The sequence below is a fragment of the Prionailurus bengalensis genome, chromosome D3 (genome assembly GCF_016509475.1).
Source record: "Prionailurus bengalensis isolate Pbe53 chromosome D3, Fcat_Pben_1.1_paternal_pri, whole genome shotgun sequence".
NCBI classification, from domain to species: Eukaryota; Metazoa; Chordata; class Mammalia; order Carnivora; family Felidae; genus Prionailurus; species Prionailurus bengalensis.
Window position 1 is genome coordinate 90,506,831 of NC_057356.1, and position 14,239 is coordinate 90,521,069.

The following is a 14,239-nucleotide window of genomic DNA, read 5'->3' on the forward strand; positions in this document are numbered from 1 at the left end:
CTGTACCCACTGTGGAGCCCTTTCCTTGCGTGCCCTGCTGAAGGCTGGCGGCCTCCTGTGTTACCCGGGCTATGGACTGGAACGGCATTCTAGGAGTGGAAGGTGTTTCCTCCAGAATCCAGACAGGCCTACCAGGCCCTCCGCTTCCTTCTTTGTGGTGGGAGACGCGAGACGGGCCCTGTGTTTTCCCTGCGGAAGAGACCTCTCAGCCCCTGCACACTGAGGTGGCGGGCCCTGACTCCGTAGGGCCTGTCTTCCTTCTGTGGACCGCGTGTGGCCTGCTGAGGCCTCCAGCGTGCCAGCCACTTGGCACTTGTCCATTCCGTTCAGTATGGTGTCACTGATGTCATGGATTTGTGTGATGTCCTGTGGAATGTCAAGACAGCCCAGCCTCTTCGGACTCTATTGTAGCAGCAGGTGGGAGAGTTCGCACAGCCTTGAGCTAAGCTGTAAAGGATCTTGTGGCCATTCCCGTGCAACTGCAGACCATTTCTGGTTCTCGTTTCTAATCAGAATGGAAAAGAAGCATTCATCAGGTCAGCGGCCACATTCCATGATCCTGGGGCCATTTAACCAATTCTGAGGACATTCAGCACAATACCTGTGGTCAGAGCCAGCGGCTGGTTGAGGACAGTAACTCTCCAGCACCCCTCTGGGTTCTGTCGAGCCAGTCTGGTGAACTGAATGGAGATATGAGAGGGACCACGACTTAGTGTCCCGTAAGCCTCTGATGATGGCACTGATCTCGGCCACACTCCTCGGAATGCTGTACTATTTCTTAGCCACCTTTTTGGGTGGGCAAGTTTACCATCCGGCCTTCCCCACTCTGATTGCCCTCGTTCCACAGACCAACGACCCATTTCAGGGTTAACCCAGCGCCACACATCTTACCCCGCGTGTACGCTTACGCACAGAGGAAGTGGGCGTGGCTCTGTCTGTGGAGCCCACGAGCCCACGAGCCCACCGAAAGCTGGATGTTGGCCAGGACACCCTCTGCAACCGGTCCACATAAGCACCCGGTGTTACAGGGAAGGTACAAGGTCCCAGGGTCCCAGGGTCCCTGTCAACTCCAAGCCCTTGTGTGGTAATCCATTCGCCTTCCCCGGGGTCTGAAGTGTGGTCAGGACTCCCGAGTCCACGCAGGAGAGGCCCTCTGGATCTCCCAGTTACCTCGAGGCATCTTCCAGGCCTTCGGTCTCATGGTATCCGTCCACATGGTGAGGTCAGGACCCCGTAGAGTACCTGGCCACCCCCCTGGCTGGGTAAGCGTTGCTGCAGCCACATCTCTCGTATGCCTAGATCATGGCACCATCAACTGTGTTCCCTTCCACTGGGACATCATCCCAGCCTCCAACTAGACCGTCACCCTGTGCCGAGGCCCACGTGCCACCTGTTTCCCACGAGGCACCCTGTTCTCCTGTGACGCAGCGAGCAGGCCCCAGGTCCTTGCCTTACTGCCCGCTTTCTCCGGCCACGCTCAGAGCCACGTGGGCTGCCCAGGTCCTCCAAGAAGAGGATTAGACTCGCAAGAGACTCATGGAGGGCGGCACTCGCAAATGAAAAGGGGAAGAGGCGGGGCCTGGGAGAGAGCCGTGGCACCCCTGCGCAGGAAGGAGAGGGGGGAGGGGGGCAGAGTGGACAGGCTTGTGAACTGCAGTGCCCAGAACCAGGGTCACCCAGCAGGATGGGCTTGTCTTACCGTCCCCCTGCACTCAGCCATCGCCGGAGGCTTCCTGGGGGAAGCGGAGGTGGGAGGTGGGCGTGCTCTGTCACCTGTGCTTCCTGCGGCAGGGCGTCTGAGCGCTGGGCTTCACCACCACTTCACTGCCTTTCTGAATGACCTGTAACCCCTTCTGGATTCTCTGGGTTTTGTTCATCAAGACTTCATTGTCAGGTGGTAAGACCTACAGTTGCAAACAGAAGCAAAGGTACGGAGAGGTGGGTGTTAACTCAGGAGCCTGGACAGACTCATAAGCAAGTTCACGTCTGGTTTGCCGCGGGGGGAGCTGAGAAGCACCTGTTTCAGAGCGGGAGCCAGTGGTGGGGTCCTGGAGTTAGAACGAAGCCCAGTGCTCTGGCGGGGCTGTTGTGTAGCATGTCCCGGGCGTACTTGTCAGATTCCTGGAAATGCGTCAGTCCCTGGGACCGTCTGTTTTGATAGGTACGTGAATATTCAGCAGGTTTGCTGCCCCCAGCGTCAGTAGATCTAGAATCTGAATCTAAGTGATTAGCAAGGACGGTGGAGGCCCTGGTTGGAGTCCTCTCCGTAGCATCCCCCGAAAGCAGCCACCCCGCCGTTTCTCATGGGGGGCTCATTACTCAGTCTCGTGTTCAGTTTTGAATCCGTGTTATTGAGGCAAAGTTGACTTCCTGTAGCTTCTGTCTGTTGCCCCCAGCCTTGCCCTCTAAAGACATTCCTTTGCTATTCGAAGGCTTAAACCTTTATGAGTTTTGAAGTCCCCTGATTTTTTGTGTTTCTCTTTTCTGTATTCAAGCCTAATTGTCAATGTTTTTCTTAAAATGTGGAGTGCAGACCTACACGTGGTTCCCCAAGTGCAGCCTGACCCCTATGCCCTCTCACTGTCCCCTTTCCTTTCGGACCCTGTACTCGCGTTACTGCGGCCACAGCCCTGCGTTGACCCTGCAGACAGCTACAACTCGGTTCTTTTCTCCCTTTGAGAATTTTTTTACTCCTGCAGCAGGGCGTCTGAGCGTCTGAGCGGCGGGCTTCACCACTTCACTGCCTTTGTCTACGTTAAATGTAACTTTATTAAATGTAAAATGTGCTTCACAAATCCTTAGTCATACAAGATCACTCTGCATATCTACATACATTCGTTGTATTACATACCGGTTTCAGATTGGATGACCTCAACTGTGATGCATTTTACTTAAATAATAATAAGGCCTAAACACTCATTGAGCCCTTACTACGTGTGAGGCCTAGAGCTAAGCATTTTACATGGACTCTCTCACTTTTCAAAACGATCATTCATACCATCCCCGTTTTATAGGCTAAGGTTCTGAGAGATAAGGAGTTGAGATAATTGTCTAGAACGATGGAAGGTCTGAGATCTTGCAGACTGGCAAGCTCCCCCTCCAAGGTGATGGATGCTAGCAGAAGACACAGGGTTCCTGGATCAGAAGCAAAGGACATCATTCCTTACAGCAGGAGCGGGAACCGGGGTTACTCTGCTCCCCAGATCCCAACTCCCACAGGTGACGTGGCACCTACACACAGTGAGATGTAAGGAACAGAGCCTCAGGAGAAGAATCTGGATCTGGGGAGCCCAGATCTTTTATTGTGAGCAGTGAGCTGGCCAGTCTCTTTCCCCAGAGGGATACTTGTTTCTGTCATACTGGACAGTAAATAAATCTGCCCTTTGCTCTAGAAAAGGACACAGTACCTGTCTCCCAAGGCCGCTTGCTCCAGAAACATCCTTGAAAAGATGATGTAGAATAAAGACAGCGCCTCTTGCATACGAGATGTGCAGAAACACAGAGATGCACAGAGAGGTGTCTCCCAAATCATAGGAACAGCATCCAGTCACGCTGGCTCCATGGCTCTGCTCTCTGTGCTTATTGGAAGGGATTCAAGATTCCCCTTCATCCTCTAATAAACGTTAGCATAAAGGGAGGTTCTCGCCCTCATTTTAAAGCAGTATGTGTGAAGGCCTGCTACAGGCCGTGCATCGGAGATGCCGCACCAGGTCCTACACTCTAGGGAGCTCTCGGTCTAGTGGAAAGGGTGAGCATGTTTATGAATAATTATAATTCAGTGTGTCAGAGGTATATACAAAGGGCAGGTAGAGTATCCACTTGGTTTCTCTGTAAGACCTGAAGGGACTTTCGAATTAAAGAAACGTACAATTAAAAATACATAAGTACCTAATTTCCTATGGGTGAGTGTTCATATGGTTGCCTTAGAGCCTACATATTTCTGTCACGTTTACTGAGAAACTACTTTCTAGGTCATAAACGTGACAAACCACAGACGTGTTCAGGTGCCTCTTGCTGTGTCCACGTAGAGAACCTGCAGATTCTATGAGTGGTCATGCTACCGACCCTTCACGGCGGCCTTTATTCTTGAGTCCAGTGCAAAGCGAAATGGACCTTGCCTTGCTGTTCCACTCACTGGTCGGTCCTCAGGACCATCAGTGGTGTGATGTCGGTTTCCGTCATGATCCCTCTTAATGAGGTTCAGGAATCACATCAGAGCCACGTGAACAGCAAAGGAGATCTTATTCTAGGCTCTCGGGAAAAGAAACGACCTGACGTGGAGCGTAAACTCTGAACCTTGGGGTCTTTAAAGCAGTTACAGTTTTCGAAATATCCTACCCCCTGAAGACTTTATTTAGTAGCCGTTAAAGAATTAACAAGTGTTGCTCTCAAGCACTGGGTCTCCAGACTTCTGTTCCAGCCAAGTGGCACTGGTCTGGATCCACTAGCAGACAAGACCCCTGAAGAGCGGAGACCGTCCTAACTTGATATCTGCACCACCAGCCCTGTCTTCATGGACTCTCGCGCCAGACAGGCGCTTGGCAAAGACCTCTGCCAAGGAGCGTGCTGATGAGCAGAACGCAAACAGAAAAGCGAGCTGGCTAGAACAGTGTAGACTGTGCTTGTAAATGTGTATGTGTTCGTGCAAGTGTTTGTACACAAATGTGTGTGTGTGCGTGTACATGTAGGTTTCAAGAAGAGATGAAAATTTGACATTGACAGGGCATGTCAATTTTTTTTAATTGCAGAAAGTACTGAGCCGACTATGCGATGTAAGGTAGTTAACTTACCTGGTGCCATTAATGGTATAGGAGTTGTGCATTCGTTCTTTTTTTATTTTTGTTTTTTTTTTAAGTGTACTTATTTATTTTGAGAGAGAGACAGAGTACACACAGGGAAGGGGCAGAGAGAGGGAGAGAGAATCCCAAGCAAGCTCCGTGCTTTCAGTGCTGAGCCCAATGGGGCTGAAGGGAATCCTACAAACCTGAGATCATGACCTGAGCTGAGATCAAGAGTCGGACGCTTAACTGACTGAGCCACCCAGGTGCCCCTGTGCATTCTTTCTTGATCAGTTGCCTCAAGATGGGGCATTTGTTGATCCACAGAAAAGCTACCGAAGGAAGCAAGGAAGACACTCGCCTCTTCCTACGCGGAGCTCAGAGAGCCTGCTTCTGCTCCTTCTGTGTCCCTTGAAGCCCCTACGTGCCAGGCACGTAGCTCTGTTTTCTGTGATTGTGGCCTTGGGCAATTCCAGGGCAAAAGGCAGCCCCCTAAAACACATTCTAAGTTCTTTCCCAAGCTTTGTTGAAGGTTATTTTCAGGCAGGCAAATGGCTGTATGTCCATATGAACACTGGGCATGACTTTAATGTCACCGTGTTTCTTGTGGGAATTCCTGAGTTTTTATTACATGTGGCATTAATGAATTTCTAGCATGTCGAAGTCACCATTCCCCATGCGAAGCCTTTTGGGGAGTTCCCACATGGTGTGTGTCTGTTACTTAACACGGCAATATGACTTTGTCCTGATTTTCTCATATGTGCATCGTGTTGTGTGATACCTGCATGTGGCTGTCGATGGCTCCTAACAGGTGCTGGCTGTTACACGAGCCCATCCCTCCAAGAGCAACGTCAGACTCTTTTTAAACAGTGTTTCAACAGAAAGGCAAAATAGTGCTGCCCAAGTAGCAATAAACTCCTTCCGGAACTAATGATAATTTTAGAGCGATTGTTTTCAGGCCTCCACCCTGATGCAAACCATGTAGTCATGTGAGACACTGTGCATAGCTTTGTACCCTGACTGCACCTGTCACCAGACATTGTGCCCATTTCTCAGCTCGCGCTGTGGACATCTGCACGAGGATGTTACACACGGTGCGTGTCGCTGCTCAGACGTAATGGCACAGTGTTGCCTCTAGACATACACATACGCCAGCCACACGTCCCACCCTTTCCAGTGACAGGAGCCACACATCCCCTCACGTGTCATCAGGCCCTGAAAGGATCCCCTCCCAACTCTCCCTGCCCCTCAGAAAGCTGGCCCGGCGTGCGGAAGGAAGGGAAAGCCGCCGAGCCTCCCCGTCTCCATCTCATACACCTGAGGTGTCGGTCGCTGCATTTTACTCAACATTTTAATTTGCACGTTTTTTATTCTGTCCATTTTAGAGCAAGGGTTCAAGCCTCATAATGTGTCTTTTGTTCGGTATCTTTTTAATCAGTCTGAAACTTTATTATGCAGGCATCAGGTACCGTGCAAGTTCAACATAGGAGTTTAACTTAGGGATTTAGGAAGGTGTTTAGAATGAAGGTTGTCATAGTCACTGGCTAAAAAGAAAGCATGTTTCTGTTTTCCACCGTGACCATGGCAGTGTCCGCACCCCTCCCCCAGCCCTGCCGCCGCCACTGCTCTGTCCTCGTGTTCCGGGAGGGCAGGGTGCCGGGCCCACCCCAGACCACAACCCGCTCCCACGTGCTGTCCCGGAGCCAGCGGTCTTGACCGCTGCTCGCTCTGGCTTCCACAGAACGAATCCGGGCACTGCCTCCGCTTCCTCTGCTGGTCCTGGAAGTGGCCTGAGCACACCGGTCTGATCCTCTGTGCTGGAGCGGCCTCGGCATCTTGGGATGTCATCCTCGGGAAGAGGTCGGGCCTCACTGTGTTGCCACCACGAAACATTCAGGGTCCCCTCACCCACCCAAGTCGGCTTAACAGGAAGATAGCAGTGATGTGCCCAGAACAGATGACTCATTTTAATATGTGGAGAAGAAATCCGCGTTGTTTTAAGTGCGTACCAGCAGCTGCTGTCATTCGGCTGCGAGCAGATGTTAGACCTCCAAAAGCTTTGCTGATAATTAAAATACTAACAGTGAGCGTTTTGCCCCAGCTGCAGGTTCTGTTTACTGTAAATTTGATTTTAATGGTGCCTCTGTGCTGTTACTGAGGAGCGGTTTGCTTTTTACCTCCATACAAAAGTGTCTGCAATGAAGACAGATGTCTGTTTCCTCTCATTTCCTCGGGAAAGAAACGAAGGTACTGTAACATACAGGGAATCTGAACATGCCTACAAAAACGAATGGGATCTTTTTATAGGATTTGCCCAAAAAACAAAACGGCGCAAGTTTATTTAATCTGCCTTGTTAGCCCTTTAAAGCCACCTTGTAAGAGAAACACCCCACTACCAACACTGGCTGGCTTCCTATTTGCGCGAGTTCACCTTTTAAAACGCGCGTGGTGCATACACCTTTGAAAAACAGGCGTTGTCTCCTCACATTGTGTTCACCACACTGGGAGTTTCATTACGCTGTCCAGGGACAGTAGGAAAAGGTCGTCGGGCTCCCTAATTTCCTGATGCCTGACGCAGGAAGGAATGTCAGCGCTAGAGTGAGTGGGACAGAGGAGGGGGCCTTACAGCAGGCGGACCGGCTGCCGCTCACGCAGGGTCTTTAAGGTCGAGAACGCTGCGGGCCTGGCATCCCACCGCTCCGGTCACTCCTCGAATGCATCAGCCGGTGCCACCAATGCTGAGCAGACCCCGTGCAGAGAGCGGGATGAGGGCTGGGTCCCCCGGGGCCTCCCAGGGGAGCACACGCTCAGAGGACAGGAGACAAGGCCTCCAAGACGGAGACCGCTCACGGTGGCCACAGACTGACCTCGAGATCCCCAAATATGTGCAAAATGCCAAAGGCACTTTGTGCTGATCCCTACAGAGCTGCCCCTCCCCCTCGCCTTGCTCCACACAGGGCCGAAGACATTTGAGCACTTTCTGCTAGTAAATCACCGGCAGTTTTTAAGAAGCCCTCTTCATGGGTAAATGACAAGATCAGAGCACTTTACAGTTTAACTCTAAGATGCCATTTCATCACCCTTGTGAAGCATGATGACACCATTTCTGTCACATGAGTCAAATTTCCAAAGTTCTATGGCCGTCACGGGCCATCTGTCAACACGGCCCTCAGGCCTCTGCCTTTGCAGCCGAGAACCAGTTAACCACACCCGCCCTTCACATCCCTCCCCAAAACGCCTGTCAGGATAACCTTAAACCCCGGTCTTGTCTTCCCGCGTGAGATTTGTGTGCATGGCTCCCATTGGGTCTTCATGCACGGAAATGATGATAGATACCTAAGAGTCTGATATGATACAAAATTTCTTAGGGTTGGTGACTTTAGAGGTAAAATATTGTCTTTTATTCTTTGTCACTCTTCAGTGCCCATAGAAATGTCTAGGCCCGTGGAGACTGTTCACAGTAAAGTTAGAAACCTGGCCAGTCATGTATTTCTAACTTGAGATAAAATGTATTCTTAGTTTTTTCTGGGTATCTTAGAATTTCTTTCAGGGGTCATATATGATTATCTCTGATCACTACCAATCACAGATGTAGTGCTAATGATAATCAAGAAAAAAGGACTACAACTTTTGTCACCTAAATCTGTCCTGGCTTGCCGGGAGTGTTCCCTCAGAAAAAAATGCACGGTGTATCTTGTAAAATTGTGTATTTGAACTTATGTCAGGCCAGTTCACGGAAGCTTAGGTTTCAGAATGACCAAAACAGGTGCGTGCTCTGAAATTCACCCCGCCGTGTAGCGGTCATTTTTAACAAGCATGCCGGAGAGTGAAGATAGTTGTAATTTTGTGTCTCCGGTTACTTAAATATTTCCGATTTGTGTGCAAATTTGATTAACACTGACCAGAATGCCTTTCTAACCCTGGAAAATAATGGTCAGAAGGTGTTGACTGTCTTTTGTTCTCTCAAAAACAAGCAAACAAACAAACAAAATTGATGGTGACATTGTCATTCCGGTACGGGGTTGGTTGTCAGGCTGGGCGGTTACCGTTTCCCCATGAGGTTACAAACCAGGTCAGGAGTGTTTCTCAGACCCCGTGGTTGGAGTTTTCCTTCAGGGACGTGAAGCAGCACAAAGCGTTCGGTGTGGGGAGCGGCCCCCTGATATGTGTGGTGTTCACGTTGAGAGTGAACTTCTTCACCTCCGGGCTTCGGTGGGAGCCCTCTCATTGACATCCCGCAGCAGCCGGACCGGTAATTATTTGGCCAAAGCATGACTACGCCATAGAGCAATTATTGATATTGCTTTGACTGGCCGTGCTGTTGTAGGAATAATTTATCCCCCGCTTCAAAATTTCCACAAGGTTATATTGCGTTGAATTTTAATTTGTCATTTTTTCTGCTCTCACTTGAAAAACTTATAAGCTTTTGTGACATTAAAATATGGTTCTAATTTATTAGCATAATCTGTTAATATTGTTTCATTTTAATAGACATTAAGTATGATTTCTTAACGCTCTTGTTAAAATTACATCTTAAAATTGAAGTCAAGAAAAATTATATGTGGCTTAAGGATCCCAGTGTCACGTGTGCCCCAAATTTTTATATGAAAATATTCCCTCTTTAATCGCATCGTATCTGAGGTGCTTCAGTTATGACGAGGAGCCGCCCGAGCATTTTCGAGCCTAGCACCCTTCCAAAATACGAAATCTGCACCGCGCACAGTGGGAGAGCCTCTCCCTCCGCTAGGGTGCCCCCCCCTCGCCCCCGGTTCACGAATCACCTAACGAAGGCTGCGAGATCCTTAAGAAAATAATAGAAATCACACCGAGGGACACACGGCATCTGGCGTAACCGAGCACCATACAGACACAAGTGCTCCCAGTAGCAGGCGGGGCTCCCACAGGATATTAGCACGAGCTTCCCCGGCACGCCGGGCGCCTCACCCCACGCGGGTCCCTTTCATGCCGTCTTTATCTGCTACGCGATGCATGAAATCTGCTTTCGGTTTTAGAACGGCTGGCCACCTTTGACCCCTTTCGTGGAGACACAATGTGACCTTTCTATTGTCATCGGCTTTCATTCTCCTGAAAATTCTATGAATTTTTATTACAAGTTTTTTTTCAACCACGCCGAGGCTTCTACAAATGACTTGCGGCAGAGGAGATGAAGTTGTTGGACTGGCGTTAGGCAAGTTTTACAGCCGGCGTGCGTGCCGCTGAGCAGCCCGGGCCTGTGTCCTGCAATGTCACACGCCAGTAACTGCTGAGCCTACTATTGGATAAATACATCATTTTATGGAACATTGATTGTTCTATAAACCCAATGGAGTATTATGCTCTATGATCAAACCATTTAGATTGTGTGTAGAGCACAGAAAATGCCATATTCGGGATGGTACTAAAAGTGCCATTTGTGTATTTTATGGATGTCATTACAGGGGAAACTTCTCTCTGTAGGCCCTGTTTACTGCAAAATTTTTTAGTCCGTAATGACATTTTTCATTCACAACGTATGCCTTCAAGAGAGGGGGCCCTTGTTTTATTTGTTTCATTCGAGTTTACGGCACAAATTCTGTACATTTTAATTAAATGTAAGCTTAACAAAAGCATAAGGTATTTATTCTGTGGGAAAGCGTGATGACAGTAACAAAAGAGTAACACGCACACGAAAAGGACACAGTCAGGTGCTCAGCCCTATTTGTAGCTGCCCAGAAGCCCCCAGCCCACAGAACAGAGCCATCAGCATGGTTTGGGGGGCGGGGGGTGGGGGTGAGTGTCTACGACTTAACCCCTCCACGCCTGCACTCCAGGTCTGTGGCTTTCAACTCCGAAGATGTTCTCTTCAGGGAGGACAGATAAGAAGGAACCGTCTCTCTCAACCGTCTTCTGGAGAAAGTGAGCCTAATCCGGAATCACTTCCCTGGAAACGGATCCTCAGCTCTCGCCCCCAAAAGCACCCTTCTCATTTCAGCCAAGTTGTAAACTTTCAACGCGTTTCACTATGAGAGGGGAGTATAATATCTCTGTAGTCACGAAAACAAATGAGCAGTAAGGTGAGATTGTTTTTTAACGTTTTATTTATTTTTGAGAGAGAGAGAGAGAGAGAGAGAGAGAGAGACAGAGTGTGAGTGGGGGAGGGGCAGAAAGAGAGGGAGACACAGAATCTGAAACAGGATCCGGGCTCTGAGCTGTCCCCGACTCGGGGCTCGAACTCAGGAATGGCGAGATCGTGACCTAGGCCAAAGTCGGACGCTTAACCGACTGAGCCACCCAAGGCATATCCCGTAAGTTGAGATTTTTCATAAGCAGTCAGGAGGCTGCGTTTTAACTTCATTTGCCCCTTCTGCACAGAGCGATTTATGGTCCTCTCACAGACGGGTCCAGAAAGGCTCCATCAGATGCATGGCTTGATTAGCTACAATTATCACACGGAAATCCAACATTGTCTTTGAAAGACGCGAAGCGTAGCGCAAATATGATGTTGGGCGTCCGTGCTCTGTTAACGATTTGTGCACTTCTGGACCTATACCGGTGACTAAGCAGTTAAGGATAAGGCTGTACAGAGTTCCTGTTTTCCAAATACCATATCCACTTGGCCATTTGCATTGGTGAGCTTTACGGTTCATATTTACTCGAAAGAGCTCAAAAATTGAAGTTGATGTGCCCAGTAAATTCTTGGTCATAGCCCAGTTAGAATTTAAAGTTACAGTAGAGATTCACATTAGTTTAAATGACACTTGAACTTCTACATAGCTCCACATTAATTCATTATGGGCAAAATGGAAGAATCTTCAGTGGGTGAATCTTTTTCAATCTGATTGAGGCTGTTACATTTTATAGGTGCTATTTTTCAAGGCAGTACTGACAGCACTCGAAGTTATTAAATTGCTGAATCAAAAGATGGGCCTGTACTCGCATTTATGAACTGATGGAGTGGCTGGGCTCGCGCCGAGCGGAGGTTAAGATGTTGGAGGTGCCCTGCTCCATCACACGCCGTCGTGACAGCAGTATTTACCCATGTAGTTTACTTTAATGGTCTGGAAGTGGCTTCACCCACCTCTGGATTCAAATAAATTCCGTAAGTAGTTCAGAATAGCGTAATTACCAGCGCTGCAAGGGATTCAGAGGGTAACGCTGCACCCAGGAGGGCTTCTGTCCAGCCGCAGACCGGAGGAGGAGGCCCCAGGGCTCTTCCTTTCCCAGGCGCCGGGCCACCAGGCCACCGGAGCCTCCGTGTCTCCCACCTGCCAGGGTCTCTCCTGCCCTTGACGCCGAGGCAGTGTGCCCTCTTCTGCAATGACGTGGGGTTGGTTTGAAGGGTGCCTTCTTTATTTTTGTGTCCATATTTCTTCATGTCTTTTTGTTTTAAATTTAGTTTCCCAAACTCTAAGTTAAACTGGAAAGGACCTTGAACTTAGGGAGTGGACAGAAACCATCACATCAAGTTCAGGGTGTCATGAGGGCAAGCAAGCCCCAGGTGGAGGGGTGGAGGGAGGGAGAAATTGGGAGCACGTGCACCGGAGACCAGGGATCCCAGAGGAAGGTGCCCCCAGCAGGCTGGTGGTATCCCCAGCGTAGACTCCTGCAGGCATGTGAGTGCGAGCAGGGGGTCCTGTGGGGTGCCCTGTCCTTGCGTTCTGCCGCAGACCAAGCCTCCCGACCCCTTTGGAGAGAGATTCTAGGGAGATTCGAAGTTCAGAAGATAAACCGAGATGAGGTCAAGTACACACCAGGGCTCAGCGCCCTCCTTCTAGGACCCGTGCGGTTTCACCTGCTCTCGTGCCTGCCCCCAGACTACAGCCTTCCCAGGGCTGTGCTTTCCTTGTATAAAGCAGAGGTGCGGGGGGGGGGTGGGGGGGGTGCAGGATGGAGGGACATCGCAGCAGGCACGTCCCTGGGCGGGGCAGCTGGGTTGATTCCCTTAAACCCTGCAGAGGCTCACATGACCTCTGCAAAGTCTTCAGAGCCCCGAGGGCTGGGAGTCCCCAGTGTGGAGACCACCACTGCCCCGGGGCACCTGCCCTGGGGCACCTGCCCCTGAGCACCAGGCAGTTGGCACTTGGGAGGTGCTTGCTCACAGAGGCGGGTTAAGGTGCAAGCTCCCTGCTCTGGGTTCTCCCCTTTCCTCAGAGGGTAAACAGGACACCTGATACACTTTGGTTAGGGCATTTAGCTAGAACCATTGGTGTTTTGGACCCTCCCCGGGAAGGTTCAGTTGACCTTTAAGATGTGATGGCGTGGCTTTCGCCTGGCTGGTGACAGCTTGGCCAGGCCTGGTCCGCCCATGGCTGCACGGCCAGCCCGGGGCCGCACCGCCTGGTCAGGGTGTAACGTAACCCGAGAGAGTGAGAGGGAGGTTCTGCTCCTGGAGATCATCCCGCTTGATGCCACGAGGCTTTCCCTGACCCAAGAGTCTGTGATTCCATAATCGCTCTAAGATTCACGCTTTAGAGCGCATCCTCAGAGGCAGAAAACACAAGGTGACAGAAAACCGACCCCACGAACTCGCAGTACGGTGAGCTTCGTTCCAGTTGGTTCCCTGCCCACACCATCAAGTGCCACCAGGAGACCCTTGCCCTCCCTCCGGCCTGCCAGGTGACAGGGGTTGCAGTGGTATGAATTGCCCTGCCCTCTGACTGTCGAACAGGGGGCATAGACCACCCAGACGTCACGGCACTGTATATGGAATGGGCCAGGAGTTTGCATTCGGAGCTTAGCGTGGGGTTCCAAATCCTGGACTGTCGCCTGCAGTCTGCATGTGAGCTCAGTGTGCCCTCGAGGTAAATGTGATTGAAGGGCTTCTGTGGATCGTGCCTGAGATACTGTGCCTCCTAGAGACGGGCCTTGTCTGGGGTCTGTGCTCAGAGTGGACTCTGTGTTGAAAGAAATGCTTTCTTACGGAAGCGCACCAACATGTTAAACAAAACTCTTATTTTTGAGGGATGCTAGCAATACATAATCGTAACAGTTTGTAATCACTTTCTTTCCTTTGGTGAGGATAAAGCGTTCTTTTTAAAAATGACCTACAGGGGCGTCTGGGTGGCTCAGTCGGTTGACGGTCCGACTTGGGCTCAGGTCATGATCTCATGATTCATGAGTTCAAGCCCCACATCGGGACTCTGTGCTGACAGCTCAGAGCCTGGAGCCTGCTTCCGATTCTGTGTCTCCCTCTCTCTCTGTCCCTCTCCTCGCTTGCTCGCTCGCTCTCTCTCTCTCTCAAAAGTAAAATAAAACATCAAAAACAATTTTTTAATTACCTACAATAAAGACAGTAAGATGATATCCTTTAAAACTGTGGTGGCCATTGGAAATCCTCATTGATTGGTTATCACCTAGGGGGGAAGGAGGCAATAATAAGAACACGGATCTTTTCCCTGTTTTGATGGAAAGAAATCAGTTTTCAGTCATGTTTCATCCTGTCCAGCGTCGGCCTGCGTCGGAGCTGACGCTGGGGGGATGGG

General features: G+C 50.2%; 1 protein-coding gene across 1 annotated transcript in view; it reads left to right on the forward strand.

Annotated features, from left to right (window-relative positions):
• ZNF407 (zinc finger protein 407) overlaps window positions 1-14,239 on the forward strand; it is a 456,451-nt gene that overhangs the window by 439,289 nt on the left and 2,923 nt on the right. The gene's annotated exons all lie outside the window — the stretch shown is intronic.